Raw genomic sequence first — 22266 nt, 5'->3', positions numbered from 1 at the left:
CTTAATCTCATGCTGGGATGCTGATAACCAGTTGGTTAAATACATTTCAAATAAGATATCAGCAATAATACTAATGAAGGCATATGACAACGTAATCCAATGAAACCAGCAACAGCTATCACTTAATTTATTTCACTTTATCAGACAAATAAAACAGTCTATAAGTCTGCATTCTGTCATGGTGTACGCCAGAGGAAATTAAGCAATATGTAACCAGAAAAAGGACAGCATTTAAAGCAGCAAACTTAACTTAGTTTTAGCACAAAAAACAACACAGTATCATGCTGTTAAGCAAATAAAACATACAGACAGTGAGAAAGTAAAGTAAGGAAGGAAAGAGTATTAAATGTGGTTTTGTCAAAAAACTACGCAGACCAGGGTTCGCAAAATTAAATTCTGATGAGAGAAAACAAATGAGAACAATGCTAATTGTATATAACATGGTATAAAAAGATACAATTTAACTATCAACCCACCTACAAGAGGTCCCGCTTGATAGCCCTCACTGGATACAAAGATTGGTGCTTTTCTGTAAAATCCCACAAACAGGTACATTCATGTACCATATCAATGTGTACCATAATGTACATATCTGGCTATTTAAGTGTGCTTCTCCCCAAAGACAGATACTTCACACCCTGTTACCAGTGGGCACCTTCTTACAAAAGATAAATAAAGATAATGAGAATTTGACACACACACAATGAAACAAGTAATGAAAAGTATATACCTGCAACATTTACAGAGATCTCACAAAACAAGACTGGCAAAGAAGAGGGCCCCTTCATGGAAACGAAAAGTACTGTTGTGTACACTCACCATAAATGTAGCTGTTAGAGTGTATTCACTGTTGCAGTCATTACATTTGGGTTATCTGACTGCAGGTAGTCCTCAGCCGGCCTGAATACCAGAGTCTTGGATTCCTGCATCGGATGCTGTCTCTTCTTCCATGATGTCAGGGGTATAAAACATGCGGCCGACGCCATTACATCAGTTTTTCTTGCCCCAGATGTCAGGTGGCCCCATAATGGGAAGCAATTATATGTTATGCTACACCTCCATCAAAAAGCAAATACACCAGAAAGCTTAAATACACCAAACAAGAAGGAAAGGTAGATCCAAGAGAAGTCAGGGGGCTGCAGGCAGGGTAACCAGGACTGCAACAGTGAATACACTCGAACATCTACATTTATGTTAAGTGTACACAACTGTACTATGTTCTTTGTGTTTCACTGTTGCAGTCATTACATTTGGGTTGATTCCCAAAGCTAAGAAAGGGAGGAGGAGGTTAGAGAGCATTAGGACCAGCTAATAAGCCCTGCAAGACTGCAGTGGCAAAACCAGCTCTGGACTTAGAAAAAATAGGCATATGGTAATGCTTGGTGAAGGTATGTACAGAGCTCCAGGTAGCAGCTTCCAGAATATCCCTGGTAGGGACTCCTCTGAGCAAGGCTGTAGAGGTAGATGCAGCTCTGGTGGAATGTGATCTTATCCCCTGTGGGGTAGGTTTTCCATGGTGCTTATAGCAGAAATTAATGCAATGTGATATCCATTTAGAATAGGTTTGTTTTGAAACAATCTTCCCCTCTGCCCATGCAGCAAAGCCAACTAGCAGCTGTTCAGATTTTCAGAGAGGCTTAGTCCTGTCCAAATAAAATCTAAGTTGTCTGTGCACGTCCAAAGAGTTCAGTAATCGCTCACCTTTGTTTTGTGGATTTGGGAAAAAGGTAGGCAAATGACTGGACTGATTTAGGGCCACACTAGACACCACCTTGGGCATAAAGGAAGGATTAGTCCTGAGGAAAACCCTGTCTGCATGGAAGATAATGAAGGGCTCCACTGCCTCTTCTTGCTGAAGTGATGGCTAAAAGGAAGGCTGTTTTCCAAGAAAGGGATTTCAACTCTGCAGTTGCAGCTGGTTCAAGTGGAGGGAGAGTGAGCTTTTCCAATACAAAGTTAAGGTCCCAGGCTGGAGTAGAGGCTTGCCTGGGGAGTCTTAAATTTTTGGCCCCTCTGAGGAATTGCTTTAGCAGGGGGTGAGAGAAGAGGGGTGGTTCAGTATTATAATGTGCTTAAATGGCAGAGGCATGAATTTTAATTGACGAGAAGGATAGGCCCTTGTGGAGCATTTCTGTTAAGTACTGAAGAATACAAGGTAAGCTGGGCATTGTTGTGCCCATCCCCTGAGTCTGGCTCCAGGAACCATATCTTTTCCACTTTTCAGCATAAGATTTTTTATTATTGGGCCTCCTTGCTTCCAGAATGACATCTAGCACCTGTTACTGAGGAATGCTATTGGGGAGCTCAAGGAATTAGCCAGCCTGCAAGGTTCAGGGTTTGAAGCTGAGGGTACAGAATCTGGCCCGCCTGCTGGGACAGCAGGGAAGGTGTCTGAGGTAGGTGCCATGGTTCCAGCAGTATCATATTGCGCAAGAGGGGGTACCAATGCTGGCGTGACCAGTCTGGTGCAATCAGTATTGTCCTTGGCTTGTCCTGTTTGATCTTTAGCAGAACCTTCAAGAGGAGAGGCAGAGGTGGAAAGGCATAAACTGAGAGGCTTTCCCAGGTTAAGGACAGGGCATCCATTTTCCAAGCTTGACTGTGGGGAGACCTTGTGCAGAATTTGTCCAATTGGTAATTCTGATGGGAGGCAAACAGGTCTATCTCTGGAGTCCCCCATTTGTTCCTCAAGAGGTTGAATACTTTTGGTTCCAGTTTCCATTCGTGTGGGACCATGAAATTTCTGTTTAGGTCATCTGCCAGTGAATTTAGCTTGTCTAGCAAGAATTGAGCTTGTAGGTGCACTTGGTAGCTCAAGATTGTATTCCACAGAGCCATGGCTAGTCTGCAGAGAGTGTACGAGTGGGTTCCCCCCGCTTGTTTATGTACCGCATAACAGTGGTGTGTCTGTCTTTACCAATAATTGTCCTGGAAGGATGTTGTCTTTGAAGGCTGTCAAGGAATTCTGTACAGCTAACATTTCTTTTTGGTTGATATGCAGGTGCATCTGACCCTGGTTCCATTTGCCCTGAATGCACTATCCTGCCAAGTGAGCCCCCCATGCATAGTTTAATGCATCTGTTAGGGTTTGGGTGGCAGGGGGTAGAGTGAAAGGGAGCCCCTTTTTGTGGTAGCAAGCCTCTGCTCACCAAAGGAACTCTGGCTTTATATAAGGAATGATAGGAATCATTGATTTCAGCTCCTGAGAATGTTGGCACCACAGACTTTTTAGATACCATTATAGTTTCGTCATATGCAGTCTTCCATATGGAATTAGCAGAAAGCAAGAGGCCATGAACCCTAGTACTTGCAGAATTTTCCTTGCAGATAGCTGGGTCTTTGTGGCCTGTAGTTTGAAGTAGGCTGTCAAATAAACTTGTTTCTCTGGAGTGAGGAAAGCCATCTTTGAAGTTATGTTCAAGATTGCTCCCAGGAATACAATCTGTTGACAGGGTACTAGGGGAGATTTCTTTTTGTTTATGGTGTACCCCAGTAAGGTTAGAAGCTTCTTTACGAATGCCAGATGCTTTACTAGCAAGTCCTGGCTTTCTGACTTAATCAGACAATCGTCCAGGTATGGGTATATCTGAATATTTCTTTGACTGCAAAATGCAACAACTGGAGCTAGACACTTAGTGAATACCCTGGTCGCAGTAGATAAGCCAAAGGTAAGTGCAGAGAACTGAGAGTGCATGGAGCCTGCCCTGAAGTGTAGGTATTTTCTGCAAGATTCCCTTATTAGAATGTGCAGGTAAACTTCCTTTAAGTCTAAGGTTGCCAACCAGGCATCTTTGCTTAGCATAGGAAGCAGCTTTTGAAGTGTTAGCATTTTGAATTTTGGGATTAACAAAAAGGTGTTTAGAATAGAGACGTCCAGGATAGGACGCCAGGAGCTGTCTTTTCTGGGTACCAGGAAAAGTGTTTAATAAAAACCTTCTCCCCTTTCTTCTGCTGGGACAGGCTGAATAGCCCTGATACCTAGGAGAGAGAGAACCTGCTGTTGAGGCTCTGCCCACTGATTTGGGGGTAGGTCTGGCCAACCATTTGGGGTTGGTAGGAGGGTGTGGAAGTGGAATCTGTATCCTTGGAAAACTATATTTAAAACCCATTTGTCCTGGGTTATGAGTTCCCAGTTTTTTTGCATGGCGAGCTTTCCTCCTAAGGGAGCAGGCAGTTGAGCAGGGCTTGTTAAGGTTAAGTCATTGTGACATTTTTCGATAGGGGGATGTCTTACTACTTCCTGCTTTGGAAGCGGGAGTCCCCCACTGCTTAGGCCTGTGCGTAGCCTAAGACTGCAATCTAGGTGGTCTGCTGTTCCTAGGTTTGGACTGAGAAGGCCTGGAAGAGACTGGAAAGGACCAATTCTTTGAAGACCAATGCCTACTAAATCTAGGAGGATGTACTTGCAGGAAATCTTTAACAGTTTGCATAGATTTAGCTTTTTCATCCATCTTTTTGAGGACGACATCTGCTTTTATTGCCAAACAGGTGGTCTTGGTTTAAGGGAGCATCCAGTAATTTAGCTTTAATATGATCTGGAAAGTTTTGCTCCTTAAGCCAAGCATGCCTTCTAAGTACATATCCAGTACAACAGCCCTGCAAGATGCTTCTAAAGAATCAAACAACATTGCAAAGTGTGTTTACCAACTTGTTCAGCAAAATGCATTAAATCCTGTAATTCTGTGTGTTCAGCACAGTCAGGAATCAACATAATTTTCTGTTTAAGTAGTCCCATAATATGCTGCTGGTACTTTAACATAGGAAACTGGCAATTTAAAGCCCTAATGGTCAAAGTAGCAGAAGTGTATACCTTCTTAACCCATTGGTCCAAGGCTCTAGATTCTCTATCAGAAGGGGTAGGATTTTTGGCGGCAGTAGCCTTGATGCCTTTTGGTCCTTGGGGAAATGGTTTCTGGATCTGCAGTAGGATTCTTGAAGAGGAACTTGTGAGAGTCATGTACTCTAATACCAGTCAGGTTTTCTAGGAGTTGGTGGTAAAGTGTCTGGGGAAAGGCTAGATTCCAAGAAAGCATCATCTACAATGTCCAGAAGAGGAGGGATAGCTAAAGGCCTGTGCTGAGGAAGGAGTAAGAATTCCCTAAGCCTCTTTTTGGAGTCAGGGTAATCCTGGCTTTCCCAGTGGAAATGCTCCCTAAGAGTGCAAGGTTTCACCAAAAGAAAAATCTTCTGGAGGGGAAGCAGAGGGAATGGAATCCTCTGCATCAGAATCCTCATAGGTAGATAAGGGCAAATCCTGGTAATCAGGAGGAACAGAAATATCAGATTCCTGATCAGAAGAATCGGAAGGAAAATCAGTTCTTGGTCTCTTAGAGGGGGAAGGCTGGCTTCCCCTAATTAAGGTAATAAGGTCTTCAGCTATTCTAAGAATTTGTTTTTTTTTTTTTTAGGCATACGGGCCTGAGCCTGCGATTTGGACGTCGGTTTTCTAGGCGTGGTGCGAGTTTTAGGCCTGGATGAAGAAGATGGCGTCAGTTTAAAATGCAAGTCTGTAGGCCTGAACACATCCTCAGAAGCCGGTGCCTGCACAGCGGCTCTGGACCCATCCAAGGTAGAAACCCCCGCAGGTTCCATAGTTGAAGCATCTCGCAGCATACTGGACTCCGAATGGGTCTCAGTAGAGGCCTGCGAATCTCAAGTAGCAGTATCATATGCTGCGAAAGCGCCTCACTGAGTACCGGCGGACTGACTACTACCTTAACAGAAGCATCGTCGGCAGTTTTGGACCTATGCGGTCCGTCTCTGTCTTTATCCTTATGTTTTTTTGGAAGATTGGTAGCCGGATGGCTTAAGGAAGCCATTTTGGAGTACCGAGACAGAGTACGAAAATAATTTGCTGTAAAGATAGCCAGACGACGAATAGTTCAGGGGTTGAACAAGGCACAAAACTAACAGCGAGGGACGTCGTGGTCTGGGCCTAAGCAGGGAATGCAGTACGAATGAAAATCTTTATGAGGTATTTGCTTTCCACAGGAAAGACAATTGTTAACTTTTACTGACATCTGCTGGAGCAAGAAAAAAGATCCCCAACGGGGTACTTATCTGTTTTGAAGACTTCGGTTCTGAAACTCCAGCACTTGCGAACTGCTTCAGCTTCGGGCATCACACGGCAAGAAAGACTGATGTAATGGCGTCGGCTGCATGTTTTATACCTCTGACAATTTGACGTCATAAAAGAAGAGACAACGTCCGACGCAAGAATCCTAAGACTCTGGTATTCAGGCTGGCTGAGGGCTACCTGCAGGCAGATAATCCAAATGTGATGACTGCAACAGTGAAACACAAAGAACATCAGGCTCCCCATCCATGTGAAGCAGAGTTCCTCCCTAATCAAATTCAATTGAAACTTGGACAATTGGATGGGAAACTGGAAATTCGTCCCTGGTTTGGCACCTATATGTCTGATGCAAACAGGTAACCTGTAAATGGTTCATCTCCCAGGCCCATACTTGCACTTATGTAGGGTATCAGAACTTGTCAGAGATTTGGGATGCATGGGTAGGCTTAAAACGCCCCTTGTGGTAGTTAGCCTAGTAAACACCTATGAACACATCTATGAAAGGTCAAAATAATTAGTTTACAGGCATTTCCAAGATGGCTGAGGATTTGCCCATGTCACTGCTGCACAGATGGAATCTAAGGGCAATTTAGCTTGGAAGGCCACAGAGGTGGCTAAGGCTCTGGCTGAATGTCCTCTGGGTCTTCCTGAAAGCATCTTTTTACGCAAACCATATGAATAAGTGATTGTGTCTGACAGCAATTTTGATAAAGTCACTTTAGAAATTGGATAACCTTGCTTATTGTCAGCAAAGGATATGAACAATTGGTTTGACTTTCTGAGGTCTTTGGTTCTGTGTAAATAAAAATGTAACTGTCTATGAACATCCATTTGGTGTAATCTATAATCTGCCTTGTTGCCATAATTTGGAAAGAACACAGGAAGCTCAATGGACTAATTTAAGTTATACTCGGAACAAACCTTTTGCAAGAATGAAGGATTGGTCCTTGGAGAGAGAGACTATCTTTGTGAAAAATGAGATACGGCGGGCGAATAGACAAAGCATGCAATTCAGAAACCAGTCTATCTGAGGTTATAGCAACCAAGAAGAGGGTTTTCCAAGACAGAAACTTCAAGGGGCAAGATGCTGCTGGCTCAAAAGGGGGCAGAACCATTGAAGCTAAAACCAACTTTGGGTTCCAGGGGGCGGGAGTTTCTCTTGCCAGGGGGCGTAAAAGTGTTATACATTGTAAGAATGCTCTGCACAACTTATGGGACATAATGTTAGAACCCAAGTCTCCTATGTGAAAATCAGAGATGGCAGCCAGCTGGACCCTAATAGTAGCTGCAGCTGTCCCTTTTTCGAAGGTTTCGGCTAAAAAGTCAAGAATCTTGTGAACAGGAGCCATAAAAGGATCAATGTTATTACTTTTTTCCCAGTAAGAGAACCTCTTCCATTTGCTAGTGTAAATCTTCCTAGTAGTGACCTTGTGGGAAGACACTAGGATGTGTTGTACAGCAGGGGAAATGTTTGGGAGCCTGGCTAAGACTGGAAGTGGAGTAACCAAGCAGTCAGCTTGAGAGTTTGAAGGGATGGCTGAAGCCTGCCTGACTGATGCATCAGGAGGTCCAGAACTGGGTCTAGTATCCAAGGCTCCAGCTGTAGGTGATGGCAAAGAAATGGAAACAATATCTGACAAGGCCAGTAAGGAGCAATAAGGATAAGTTTGCAACCCAATGATTTTGCTTTCTGAAGTACCTTTGGAATGAGGGGGAAGGGTGGAAAAGCATATAGTAATCCCAGAACCCAATCGTTAACAAGTGCATCCCTGGGTGACTGTCCCAGAGGGGGAACTACTAGGGCGAAGTAGCTGCTGCATTTGTTGTTTAGGGGAGTGGCAAAAAGATCGCAGTATGGCTGGCCCCATTTGCGGAAAATCAAGTCCGCAACTTCTTGCTTTAGGGACCACTCGTGAGGCATGAGGAAAGCCCTGCTGAGCCTGTCCGCTATCAAGATGGATTCTCCAGGAATGTGCGTTGCAAACAGAAAATGTTGTGAAGACATCGCCCATTGCTATACTCGAAGTGCCTCCCGACACAAGGGGTAAGATCTGGTTCCTCCCTGCTTGTTGATGTACCATACCACTGACATATTGTCTGCCTGGATTGCAATGGTCCCTGTAGGTAGGGAGTCTTGAAGTGCTTGCAATGCCAGAAGTACCAATCTCACCTCTAAAACATTGATGTGCAAATGGTACTCGTGAGGTTGCCACGTTTCTTGGACAGTCCATTCCAGATAATACCCCCCCCAATCTGGGAAGCGTCCGTGGTCACGGTGGCTACCGGATATGGGTCTAGAAAGGGTCTGCCCAGAGTCACCTGGAGGGAGACCAGCCACCACTGTAGGTCCCTTTTGCAAGATTCTGTGATCAACATCATGTGACATTGGCAATTTCTGGAAAGACCGCTGAGCGAAAAGAAGCCACTGTAGAATTAGCATGTGGAAGTGTGCTAAAGTAACTAGTGTAATAAGCTGCACCCATTGAGCCCAGTACTTGTAAGACTTGTCTTGCCTGAACTCTCGTTTTCTTTATGAGAAAGGAAACTTGTTGACAAATGGTTGACAGCCTGTCTAGAGGCAGTTTTGCTATCATGCGTCTTGTATTGAAGTCTGCCCCTATAAAGGTAATAGACTGACACGGCAACAAGTCAGAATTTTCGTAGTTTATTGTGATGCCTAATTGGAAACAAGTTTGGATTGTGTAGTCCCATGCTTCGTTTAGTTGATGCCCTGTGGTCACATTGAAGAGCCAGTCATCTAGATATGGAAACACCTGGAATCCTAGACACTTCAGGTGAGCCGTGACCACTGCCATACACTTTGTAAACACTCTGGGGGCTGTGGTGAGACCAAAGGGCAGGGTCTTGAACTGATAATGACTGATAATGATTCCCAGCTGGAAGCGTAGGAATCTCCTGGATTGCCTGTCCATTTTTATATGGTAGTACGTGTCCTGGAGATCTAAGGAGCACATCCAATTGTTCTGACCCAAGAAGGGAAGCATGGACTGCAGTGTCACCATCTGGAACTTTGTCTTTTTTATGGACTGGTTTAGCTTGCTGAGATCCAAGATTGGTCTCCAGTCCCCTGTCTTTTTTGGAACTAAAAAGAACCTCGAGTAAAAGTTCCGGATCCGAATTGGTCTGCAGGGACTTCCTGGATGGCTCGTTTTTCTAGCAATCTTTGAAACTCTAGGATTGCATGATCCTGAAGACTGGGTGGAACATCTGGGATAGAACGTTTATCTTTAGAGGGGGACTGAGAAATGGGAATTTTGTAACCCCTGGATATTATCGACAGTACCCATATTTCTCTCATGATAGATTGCCAGGCTGCTGGGTACAGTGAGAGTCTCCTCCTGACTGCCTCCAAAGGTGGACAGCCAGGTCACCTTTCAGGAGTGCTGGAAGGGCCTAGCAGAGAAAGTATCTCTGTCACCCTGCTGTTGCGGACCCCCTCTGCTATAAGGGTGGCGTCTTCCATTGTCTCCCCCTCTGCCCCTGGGGGAAAATCACGTGTGTCAGGCGAAAATCCCTGGGATTTTCGGAACCACATTTTTCCACTCTTCTGACCTTTAGGATGGGGTCTAGACAGAGTGGAAAAATGAACCCCTACTGCAGAGAGTCTTGTCATCCTGTTCACACCTGGTGAGAGTCTCTTTTACCTGTGGCCCAAACAAGGACGAGCCATCAAAGGGGGTGTTGGTAAATGAAGACTTAAAGGGTTCCACAAATTGACAAAGGTGCATCCAGGAGTGTCTGCGTCAAGCTACTCAGGTACCTGCTGCCCTACTCTCTCCATCTGCCTCATAAGAAATGAGCATCATGGAGGAGTTTACCACTGAGGTCAAGGTCGCAAGCTGGGAAGCTGCCCTGTTCGCATCTCCCTCAGCTGTAGGATCTTGCAGGGTATCTTCTAGCTACTTCAGGAGATCCCTCTGAAGATGTGTGAAATGTGACAAGTAATTCAGCGATCCATTGTACGAGACTCTTTGTTCGGTGGATGGAAAGATGAAGTTTCAGCAAGTTCCTTCTTGGCGGCTGCTGCCACCACCATAGCATCAACAGGAACTCCTCTAGATAGGAAAGACGTATCTTCTGGAGCTGTAACAAATTTTTTAGGTCTCATTGGAACAGGTTCCATGGTCTCTGGAGCGCTCCATGCCTTTCGACTCACTACAGACAAAAGTGGTTCGAAAGGCGGAGACACCCAAGAGGTGGAGGGTCAAGAACAAAATGCATCCAGGTATATAGACTCATCCTCAGAAGGGACTAGGGACTTCCAGCCACCCCTCTAAGGATTTCCAAGATGTCTGAAAAGGAGACATCCTCAGAGGGGGAACTGTGGGGACCTTTCCAACTCATCCAAGTCCATATCCGAAGTGATAGACTCAGGGGAGTTTAGATGCTTCATCTTACACTTCTTCCGAGGGACCTCCTCTGAATGCTCGGGGGAGATTTCGGAAGAAGTGGGGTCACCCAGTTGGGCATCCTGGGGCACAAGTTCCCTACACTTGGCAGGAAGAGGGACAAAGGCAGGCACAGGCACCAAGGGAGAAGGAGCCAATGGAGCAGAGGGTGGAGCAGTCTCAGGAGACAGCATGCTCATCACCTCAAAGGCACCACAGTCCCGAGTCGAAGGAGCCACCGGCTCCAAAGAGGCCGGAAATCTCCTTTGAACTGGGAATGAAGGCTCAGAAGCCGATGTAGGAGCCAAAACTCCGAGAGGGACAGCGTGGTCAGACAAGGGTCCAATGCCACTTCCTCCCTCGGGGCCAGTGAGACAGCTTTGGCACCCAGACCGATAAGGGAAAATAAACCGGAGCAGACGGTTCCACCACCACGACCTCCATGCACTCCCGCTCCGAGCTCAAGAGAGTAGGAGGAGGAATTGATGGAGAAGCTGGGAGGGCCGAAGGAGCCAAATCCTTATGGGTTGGGCTCAAGAGTAATTGATCAAGTGCCTGTGACTTGAGCCTGTTCACCACTCTCTCCACGTTGTGATCCGAAAGTCTGGAGGACTGAGAAGAGTGTGAAGAGGACCAGTGACTGCCTGCTCTAGGTTGCAGCAGAGGATATTGTTGAGCGGAGCGTACCAGCTCCAAAAAGGGAGACCTTGATCTCTTATGGATCCAGACTGGCTCCAAGGACACAGATGGAGCCGCCGGAGACTTAGCTTTGTCAGAGCCAATGATGGGGGCCGACAGAGCCGAAGGCTTCTTACTAATTTTTGTCTGTTCCGAGCTCGGAACCAATCGCTTGGAGTGTTTCTCGGACACTTTGGCAGGCTGAGGACCCTGAGACGAGGCATCTTGAGTGTTCTTCAGGAGGCCACGTAAAATAAGCTCACTTTTTCTCTCCTGCAGGACTCTGGAACTGAAAGCATGACAGATCGAGCTAGAGTCCTGCAGGTAAACAGCCCCTAAACAATAAATGCAACTCGTGTGCCTGTCCGTAAGGGACATTTTCTGGCAACACAAGTTGCATTATCTAAACCCAGAGGATTTCGACTCTTCAGACATAGCGAGCACTAGTCAGGAAAACGTTTCCACAGAGAAAAAACAGAAAACTATCACTCTCAGCCTACAAGTAGACGCAAACAGGCTGATAACAAAAAAGGAAAAAACCTTAATATTTTTTTTTTTTTTTGAAAGGAAGGAGGAAGGGGGAGAGCCTCTAACTTAAACGGTGACTCGCCCAATGGGAGAACCTCTAACTTAACTTCTTTGCCTCTAAAATGGCAATCTCAGAAAAGGGGTGAGGAAGGGAAGAACCCTCAAATTTAAACAGGCTCTAAGGGGGAAAGCAGGCCTGAAAGGAAAAACAGCAGCCAAAAACACCACAACTAAGCATAGAAAGGGGTTGCTAGACTAACGAGGAAAGATACACATGCTAATAAGTCATTATAACCAGTAAATTTATGAAAAATTATCAATAACTAGAAAAAACTAAATACTTAGCCTGAGCCAGTATTTAGCAAACTCGACGCTGCAAGCGGCAAATGGATCTGGGTAGTTGCCGCTAGGCATGTTGGGATAAGGGGTAGCCTCGAGCCAGAAAAAAGTTCTCGAGCTATTGTATATCGGCCAAGTCAGAGCCGAGGATCTGCTCCAAACCCAACCAAAAAGAACGAAAGTGAAATGGGACAACATAACATCTCATATTTTTGGGTAAACTTCATGCCAGCAAAATAAAAATGCAGAGAACCTGAAAGAAAATCAATCACAAAAGGTGAGGAAAAAAATACTGATTGGTAAGAATTCTGCAGCTGTTCAGTAAAAAAAACAGTGCAAGACAACTTCCAGTACCTAGAGGAAAAAATAAGTCAAATGTACTCGGAGCTGATTAAAATAAATGAAACACTGAAGGAGTATATCAACTCAAATAAAAGGTTGGGAAAAACTGGAGGAAAGTTTGAAGAGATATTCAGATGAGGTGATAAAACTGCAAAAATCAGAGGATGAAATGAAGAATAGGTTGGCTGAATAAGCGGCTACTCAAGAAGAGGCGTTTCAAAAAATAATAGAATTAGAGGACAGAGCAGGTAGGGAAAATCTGAAATTCTCTGCTGTACCATAGAAGCTGGAAGGAACAGACTATTAATTTTGTGAAAGCACCAATAAGCAATTGGACTGCTATTCCACAGCAGTTGTTAATTAAAAAGGGCACATTATGTGTATGCTCCAGACCTGGCCATGAGAAAGCAACTTAGACCTTTAATAGTAAAGCTACAATCTTACCAGCAGAAAGAGTTGATGGTCAAAACTGTAGCAGAAAAACAAAGTACTAAAAGTGGGAGACGGAGTGTTTGTGGAAAATATGATTACTCACTGTACACCAGGCAGAGGAACAAATTTATTCCATTAATAAAAAAAGAGTAAAATCCCACGATTGGAGGAACTCCCTGGTCAGCCTCAGTAAGAAGCTGAGATCTTTCATAAAATCCTCTAAAGCTAGTTATGAAAACAAAACTGCCACTGATTCTAAAGACAACCACAAAGCATTCTATAGCTATGTCAAAAATCTCAATGGCAACACTCAGATCTGCTCTGAGTTGCACAATGACACTAAATATACAGAACAAACTGATATTGCCAACATCCTGGCAGATAGGTTCAGTGCTAACTTTACCCCCCTCTCACCCCCTAAAGGGTCCATCTTAAAACCGGAAGAATGCAAAGTTCCTGTAATCATGGCTGCACAGGTAAAAACCTTACTCTCCAAAGCCAAGAACACAGCATCCATGGGACCCGACAACATCCCAGGCTACCTTCTACATGAACTACAGAATGAACTGGCACCCCACCTAAGTACAATGTTCAATCACAGCCTCACCTCAGGCTTTGTGCCCATTGAATGGTGCACCATGACAGTTATCCCACTCCACAAAGGGGGGGCCACAACAGACCCCGGGAACTACCGCCCCATTAGCCTGACGAGCCTCATCTGCAAGGCCATGGAATGTAGCATCATGGAACTCAAAGACACTGAAGATCTCCAAACTCTGGACCCCACACAGTTTGGGTTTGTAAAAGGCAGATCATGTCTCCTAAACCGGATAGACTTCTTTGAAGTAGTCACCAAATCCATAGATGAGGGTAAGGTGGTTCACACAGCCTATCTAGATCTCGCCAAGGTGTTCGACACCATCCCCCACTCTGTAATTATAAATAAACTCACTAAACTGGGTATAAATCCATATGTCACAAGATGGGTTGCCAACTGGCTTACTGACAGAACCCATACCGTGAAAGTAGCAGACTCCAAATCAGACTTCAGACCAGTGACAAGTGGAGTACCACAGGGTTCAGTCATGGGTCCTCTCCTGTTTGGTATCTACTTCTCTGAAGTACAGGCTAACACAGAAAGGTCTTTGGCTAACTAAATTCGTAGATGACTGCAAACTAGGAGCCATAATCGAAACTCCTAACGATGGGGACATCCTACAAAAGGGCCTCACTGAGACAGATGCCTGGTGTCAAAGACATGGTCTCGAGCTCAATGCCAAAAAATGCATGGTCATCCCCTTTGGTAAAAACTCTGTACCCATGAACTACCACATAGGCGGTAGTCTACTTAACACCGAAAGTTTGATAAGAGACCTTGGGACACAGGTGGACAGTAGTCTCTCCTTTGATAATCACATCACCACAGTGGTCAGGAAATCCTTCTACGTGGCACACCTCATCAGAAAAGGTTTCTCATCCAGAAAAAGAGAGGTTATTGTTCCCCCTCTACTAGTCACTCAGACCCATTATAGAGTACAACGCCCCTTTTGGTATGTACCTAACAAGACATCTACAACTGGAAAGGCTGCAAAAAATACCTCACAAAGAGGATTACTGGCCTCAAACAGATGCCTTACGAAGACAGTCTCAAAAAACTCCAGCTTTACTCCGTCGCATATTGCCTACTCAGAGGCGATCTCTGCCTAACATACAAAGCTATGTCAAACCCAGAGCTGTTGGACATGCTCCACTTAAAGAAATCCCAATCCCTCTGAGCTACACACTCTAAGGACCTAAACCTTGTCACCACAATAAACAGAACATGCTGGAGGGATAGATTCCTGTCCCAGAGACTTCCCATACTCTAGAACAGACTACCTATGTCAAACAGAGCTCCTCATTAACACTCTTCAAGAAAAATCTTGACGATTGGAAGGGTAATAGGAAATTCACCCCGGGGATCACTTCTGTGGTTCTGCTTGACAGGGCCACAGGAAAATAATTTTCTTGGGTGGCGAAAGCCAGGGTACCTTTTTGGCTAGGCTTGTATAGGCCCCTAGGGCCAATAGCCTAGTACCTATGAACCTATGAAATAATCAGGGAATGTTGAGAAGCAGGTGTGAGATACAAGTTGCTGTACACAGTTATTTTTAAAAAATTCTTTCCTGGAGGGAAAAAAAAGAAGTTATGTACTCACCATAACGTTCCATCTGAGTAGATACTTCATTTGTCTGCAACCTGTGGGTAGTCGGATCCGACCTCGGATCCGAACCGGCAGCTTTCCAAGCTTCAAGATCAGAGCTTCTAGCTCCTCCCCCTACCCATAATGCCTTGCTACCAACCACATTACCTCAGATCGGTTATTTTGCCCTATAAGCTAAAGACGGAGAAGAAATTCTCCACAGGACAATATTTTACCGAGGTTCGGGGGATGGCAGGGGGGGTTGGTTGCAGACAAATGAAGTATCTACTCAGATGGAACGCTATGGTGAGTACATAACTTCTTTATCTGAAGTAGTTACTTCATTTGATCTGCAACCTGTGGGACAGAGTCCCCAGCTTACCTAAAGGCCCTGGGTGGTCCCTACGGAAGGATATTCCTAAGCACCGCGGAGCCAAAGGACGCCCTACTTCTGGAGATCATGTCCAGCTTGTAATGAGAAATGAACGTATGGGAAGAAGACCAAGTAGCTGCTGAACAATTATCATCTACTGGAACTCTAGACCAAAAAGCAGTTGAGGTAGCCACAGATCTAGTAGAATGTACCCGAACGACAACCGGAGCTGGCTTCCCAGCTGAAATGTATGCTTGTCTGATACATTGAGAGATCCAATTTGCTACTGTCACCTTAGAAATTGGTTTGCCCATGGCTGATTTAGCATAACAAACAAACAACTGGTCTGACTTGCGGAAATCTTTAGTCCTATGCAAGTAGAAACGTAGTTGTCTGTGCACATCCAATTTGTGCAATATGTATTCACCTTTGTTTTGTAAACTAGGAAAGAAAACAGGGAGGTTAATAGATCGATTAATGTTAGTCTCTGTGGCTACCTTAGGCAGAAATGAAGGATTAGTCCTGAGGGCCACCCTATCTTTGTGAAAAATAAGGTATGGATACTTAATGCACAAAGCTTGCAACTCTGATACCCCACTTGGCAGAGGTGATAGCAACCAAGAAGGCCGTTTTCCAAGATAAGAATTTTAAAGGCACTGAGGCCGCCGGTTCGAAAGGTGGTCCTGTTAATGCTTGTAAGACCAAGGTAAGATCCCATGGAGGCATAGCCGATTTAATGGGAGGCTTTAAAAGAAACACGCCTTTTAAGAAGGCTTTGCAGATTTCAGCTGACACCAAAGAATTTATGCCATCCCCCACATAATGAGAGATGGCTGCAAGTTGGACTTTAATGGTGGACGCACTAGCTCCCTGCCTAAAAAGGAGGGATAGAAAGTCCAGGATAGTGGGAATAGGGACCGTAAAGGGATCTAATTCCTTATCCTTTGCTCAGATGGAAAAACGTTTCCACTAACTGTTGTAGAGTTTTCTGGTGGATGGCTTATGAGCTGCCACCAGAACAGCCTTAACCGGGGATGAGATACCGGGAGTCCTTGCCATTAACGGAACTGGATCAGCGAGGCCGTGAGCCTGAGGCTGACCAGGTTTGGAGTGTGGCATCTCATCGGATGCGAGATTAGGTCCGGACTGGGATCCAGAATCCATGGGGGGGGGCACACTGTGAGACTGCAGAAAGGGGAACCAGACTTGACGAGGCCAGAATGGGGCAATGAGAATCACTCTGCTCCCCAACCGACAGGCTTTCTGGATGAATTTCATCATCAGAGGAAGAGGAGGATATGCATAAAGAAGACCGGGCAGCCAAGCATGAACCAGAGCGTCCCTGGGGGATTCCCCTTTGGGGGGAACTATCGTTAAGTAATCGCTGCATTTTGAGTTTAGGGGTGAGGCAAAAAGGTCGCAGCGAGGCTGACCCCATTTGAGGAATATCTGCTTTGCGACAGAGGGATTCAGAGACCACTCGTAAGGGCTGAGAAATACCCGACTCAGGCTATCCTCTAATATGTTGGTCCGCCCCGGAATGTGCATTGCTATCAGAAAGCGGTTGGTGGAAATAGCCCATTCCCACACTCTCATGGCTTCTCGACACAGGGGGTAAGATCTGGTCCCTCCCTGTTTATGTACCAGACAACGGACATGTTGTCCGTCTGGATTGCAATAGCCCCCAGAGGTAGAAGGTGATGGAGGGCTTGCAATGCCAACAGCACTGCCCTCATCTCTAAGAAGTTGATATGCAATGCAGTCTCTAGAGAAGTCCACGTGCCTTGGACTGACTTGCCTGCGTAATGCCCGCCCCACCCGAGGCAGGAAGCGTCCGTGGTCAACGTGGCTTCGACTGGGGGAATCACAAAGGGTCTCCCTTCTTTGAGTTCCTGTGCTTGTAACCACCAAAGTAGGGAGTCCCTGCCTGCTCTGCTCAGGGGAATCGGCATGTCCAAGGGATGGGCTGAAAGAGACCATTGGACCTGTAGAGTCCACTGCACTACTCGCATTCGCAGACGAGCAAGGAGAGAAAGGCCGATCGCCGCCGACATAGATCCTAACACCCTCAGGACTAATTCTGCTGGAGGAGCGGGGCTCTGAAGAATGTCCAAGACTTGGCGGTATAAACTGTTTATCCTGGCCGGTGTTAGAACTACTCTGGAGATTCGAGTATCCAACCTGGCCCCTATGAATTCTAGGGCTTGAGTGGGGCACAGGCAGGACTTCTTTAAAATGACTGAGATGCCCAGTTGGCTGAACAGAGATAGGGCATAATCTCTCGCCGTAACCAGAAGATGCTTGTTGGGGGCGGTGAGGAGCCAGTCGTCCAGGTAAGGGAACACCTGAATGCCCTGGAGTCCCAGGTGGGCTGCAACCACTGCCATGACTTTGGTAAACACTCTGGGGGCTGAGGTTAGGCCAAATGAAAGAACCCTGAACTGATAATGACTGGTTCCTAGCCGGAAGCGGAGGAACCTCCTGGACCGTCTGTCCATTAGTATATGATAGTACGTGTCGTTGAGGTCCAACGAGCACATCCAGTCGTTCTCCTGCAGAAGGGGGAGAATAGATTGGAGAGTGACCATCCAGAACTTTTCCTTGGGTATAAACAGGTTCAGGGACGAAAGGTCTAGAATGGGTCTGAGGTCCCCCGTTTTCTTTGGCACCAAGAAGGACCTGGAGTAATAACCTGATCCGGACTGATCTGGGGAGACCGGCTGGATTGCTCTTTTTCTTAGCAACTCCGAAATTTCTAAAGTTGCGGACTCCCTTTGATGGGGTGGAACATCGGGGAGATATCTGGGTTTGGGGGGGGGTGTAAGAATAGTATAGTGTAACCTCTGGATATTATCCGGAGCACCCATCGATCGTTTGTAATGGACTCCCACTTTGATCGGTGCTCCGATAATCGCCCCCCTGACTGCCTCCAGAGAGGGACAGTCGGGCAAGCCCTCAGGGCTGTTGCGTGGGTCCCTCCGAGAAAGGGTCTCTCGACCCGAAGTTACGCGGACCCACTCTGCCCCTGGGCCGGCGTCCACTCTGTCCTCCTCTGCCTCTAGAGGACGAGTTGTCCGCAGCAGGATGGGATCGCTGAGATTTACGAAACCACAGCTTCTTTTGCCCCCTCTGATTCCTAGAAAAGGATCTTTGGGGGTTAGAGAAGCGGACTCAGACGGCCGACAGCGTCTTCCCATCCTACTCGCTTTGGACAAGCATGTTGTGAACTGTTGAGCCAAATAAGGCCGAACCATCGTAAGGGGCGTTCGCGAAGGACGCCTTGAAGGGATCTGTGAAGTCGCAGAGGCGGAGCCAGAAGTGCCGTCTTAAGACTACTCCCGCTCCGCTGGCTCTAGTGGCTCCTTCCATGGCATGGGAAAGAAGCCGCATAGATGTATTTGAGATGGACTTTAGAGTGGCCATTCGAGTCTCAAAAACCTTTTTGCCTGAGACCGACATGGACTCCGGAGGGGCTGCAGCGTATTCCTTAATTAAGTCACGTTGCAGCCGGATAGTGTGTGCCATGTAGTTCAGCGACCTTATGGCAAAGGTTGCTGAAGCAAACACCCGCTTCCCAATACGATCCAAGGCTCGGGACTCCTTGTCCGGCGGATGGACCGAGGAACTTTCTTGGGCAAGTTCTCTCTTAGTGGCAGCCGCCACATGGACCGAGGAACTTTCTTGGGCAAGTTCTCTTAGTGGCAGCCGCCACCAACATAGCATCAACTGGTGCGCCTTTGGACCAAGAAGGTCTATCAGAGGGAGGGCTGAGGACCTTATCCGGGCATCTAGGGATAGGCTCCACAGTGTCAGGCTCCTTCCAAGCCCTGGTGGTAATGAAGTCCACCAAGGGGTCGGCTGGGGGGGACACCCAGGAAGTAGATGGGCCTGCCTCAAAGGCCTCCAGGAATACGGATTCGTCCAGGGAGGGTTTTTGGGCAGACCACCCCCCTCTTATACGTAACATTTCCATGATGTCTCCAAATGAGACATCTTCAGGGGGTGACCTTGGGGAACCCTCCGTATCCTCCAAATCCGTATCCGTGGTAATGGACTCGGGGGAGTCCAGGTGCCTCCTTTTGCACTGGTGCTTTCGAGGTACCTCTTCGGCGGGACTGTCTGAAGAGGGCTCGTCCACCGGGTGGTGTTCCTCCCTGGGAACTAGCTGGAGGCTTTGGGCAGGCTGTCCAGATGGACGGATAATCGAAGACAGACCCTGATACAGTGGGGGTATGGGTGGATCCGAAGGCCCGGTCGGGGACCTGGATGATCTCGACAGTACCCTCTCAACCACCTCAAAAGCCGAAGGAGATTCACCATCACCAGCCTGAGAAAGCAACCTCCTCGGCTCCGAGGAGATGATCGGGGTCGGAGCCGAAGCAATCGGATCCGAGGTAGTGGTGTGCTCCCACCCAATCGGCGCCGAAGACACAACCACTCCCTCGAATCCGATGCTCAAACCTCGGCCCCGAGAGCTTGGATCCGGCAAGCTCGAAGGCATAGTCGGCGTCGAAGATACTAACCCTGTCGGTGCCGACGTATCCCCAGATCCGAAAGGGCCTGGATCCGACAACTCCGAGACCCGAAAACGGGTCGGAGAAGGAGCAATCGGGGCAAAAATGGGGGCTGCAGTCCCTCCCAAAGGGGGGAGGAGGCAAGAGCATCCCCATCTGCATCTGGGTCTGCAAAAATCTTCGCATCATCCGATCCATGTCTGCCTCGGAGATGCTTCTGGTGGACCGCGAAGAGGTAGTCGAGGCACGCTGGGAAGGCCGCCTCGAAGACCTCGAGGGAGACCTATCCTCCTCCTCCGGCTCCGGAGAAAGAAGGTGAACGGAGCCGAGAGGACAAGGATCCGGAGACCCTCTCAGGAGACTTCAGCAACTTCGCAGGTGGAGCCGAGGGATGAGACTCGGCCCGCCTTTTAGAAGAATGACCTTCCCCCTCTCTATGTTTTTTCTTCTCCTTATGGGAAGAATACCCAGACTCCACAGAGCTAGTACCGGATAAGGGAGGTTGAGTCCCGGGTACAGCTACCGGAGTAGCCGGCGCCGAAGCTACAGGGGTAGCTTGGGCTCGGCTGGGAGAGGAAGAAGAAGCCGATTCCTGAGGGAGTTTTCCCGCCTGGATCAGCTTGTTCTTCCTGTCCCTAAGTGCCCGAGGGTTGAAGGCCGCACAGATCTGGCAGGCCTCTGACAAATGTGCTGCCCCCAGACATAAAACGCACTGAGTGTGGCCATCAGCTGGGGAAAGCTTGTGGCCACACTCAGTACACTTTGAAAAAATAGCTTTAGATTCAGCCATTATCCTCTCACACACACACACCCAAACACTAAACCGGGGGGGAGGGGGAGAGCCAAGTTAAAACTAAGGAGAAAGTTTTTTTTTTTTTTTTTTTTTAAAGAGTTGGAGGGTTTGATAATAAAAACAACACACACACGTATTAAACTATAATATTTTTAAGAAAAATAGGTTATTTATCGAAAAAAGGAACAATCTCACCAAATGCTAGGAGCTCTTCACAGAGAAGCAACCGTCTTTAGCCGCGGCAAAAAACGATCTGAGGTGATGTGGTTGGTAGCAAGGCATTATGGGTAGGGGGAGGAGCTAGGAGCTCGGATCTTGAAGCTTGGAAATCTGCCGGTTCGGATCCGACTACCCACAGGTTGCAGATCAAATGAACTACTTCAGATATAATTTTTTGATGCAGAGCATGCCAATGAGGAAATACAAAAGTTTGTCCAACAAAAAATGAGTTATGAAAGGTTATGCTGCTAAACATTAGGAGTCTTAACATGAAACTACACTCACTGGAAGCAGTCTTCACCTTGGAAGACGCAGACATTTATGCAGTCACAGAAATCTGGTTCAAGGCTGTATACAGCACCCCAACCATTACGGGTTACACCTCCTTCCACACGTTTAGACCACAAACTGAAGGCATGAAAACTAAAGGAGGCGGTGTATCAATATTCATTAAAGATAAATACACCTCCAGATTGGTTAAACAGTACGATTCCCTGGAGATGCTTCAGGTGCAATTAACTGTTGGCAAGACATGTAATCAAGTCATTGCCAGCTACAGGACTCCCTCCATGAATCAGGACACCCACTTGGCCTATTTGGATCTAATTGAGTCTATCAAGATACATCCGAACACCATGGTTTTGGGCTACTAACTACTCATCCAATGACTTGGTCAATTACTCATGCTCAAACTCACTTGCACAGAGGTTCCTTGACTTCGTTAACTCCAGTGCCCTGGACTAGCTGGTTGACATCCCCACAAGGGGTGCCAACATCCTGGATCTGGTGATTATCAATATGGGGGACCACTGTAGCGCCCCTACTGTGAGGCCTTCCCTGGTGAGATATGACCACAAATCAGTCTCAAAGTAACTACCACACCTGTACCCCACCCCCAGCAGCAACTAAACTAAAAAAAAAAAAAAAAAAAAACCCAAAGCAGATTATAACCTGTTACGGGATGGTATAAATAGCTTCACTGCACCCCCCAGTTGGAATTGGCAACTATGCAGAGTTCTACACCAATGCTTTACACAAACACCTGCTTAACTGCATTGACTTGGCTGTACCTGATAAGACCAAAACAAGCTCCTCAAGGAAAAGCAAACCTGCCTGGTGGACAACTGCCATTAACAGGTAAAGAGAATGAAATTGCTGTCTGAGTAAGAGGGAGAGAGCCCTAAACTGGAAATTCTCCTGCTTCAACTTAAAGAAGCAAATAAGATTACTTGTGAAGTTCTCCAAAGCAAACTACAAATCCAAATTAGCTTCCTCAACTAAGGACAACCATAAGGCGTTCATTAGTTATATCAGTAACCAAAAAGGAAAGGCCCAAATTTGTACCAAACTGATAGTTAAGGATACCACATATACTGAGCCT

At 46.7% G+C, this 22266-nt stretch overlaps 1 protein-coding gene across 1 annotated transcript in view; it reads right to left on the bottom strand.

Moving 5' to 3' along the window:
• The window catches only part of MED1 (mediator complex subunit 1), a 1231128-nt gene that overhangs the window by 7899 nt on the left and 1200963 nt on the right, over window positions 1–22266 (bottom strand). The gene's annotated exons all lie outside the window — the stretch shown is intronic.

Source organism: Protopterus annectens, chromosome 13.part0, assembly GCF_019279795.1.
Source record: "Protopterus annectens isolate FY-2018-M chromosome 13.part0, PAN1.0, whole genome shotgun sequence".
Taxonomy (NCBI): domain Eukaryota; kingdom Metazoa; phylum Chordata; order Ceratodontiformes; family Protopteridae; genus Protopterus; species Protopterus annectens.
Note: the sequence above shows the minus strand (reverse complement) of the source record. Positions and strands in the feature narration are given on the sequence as shown.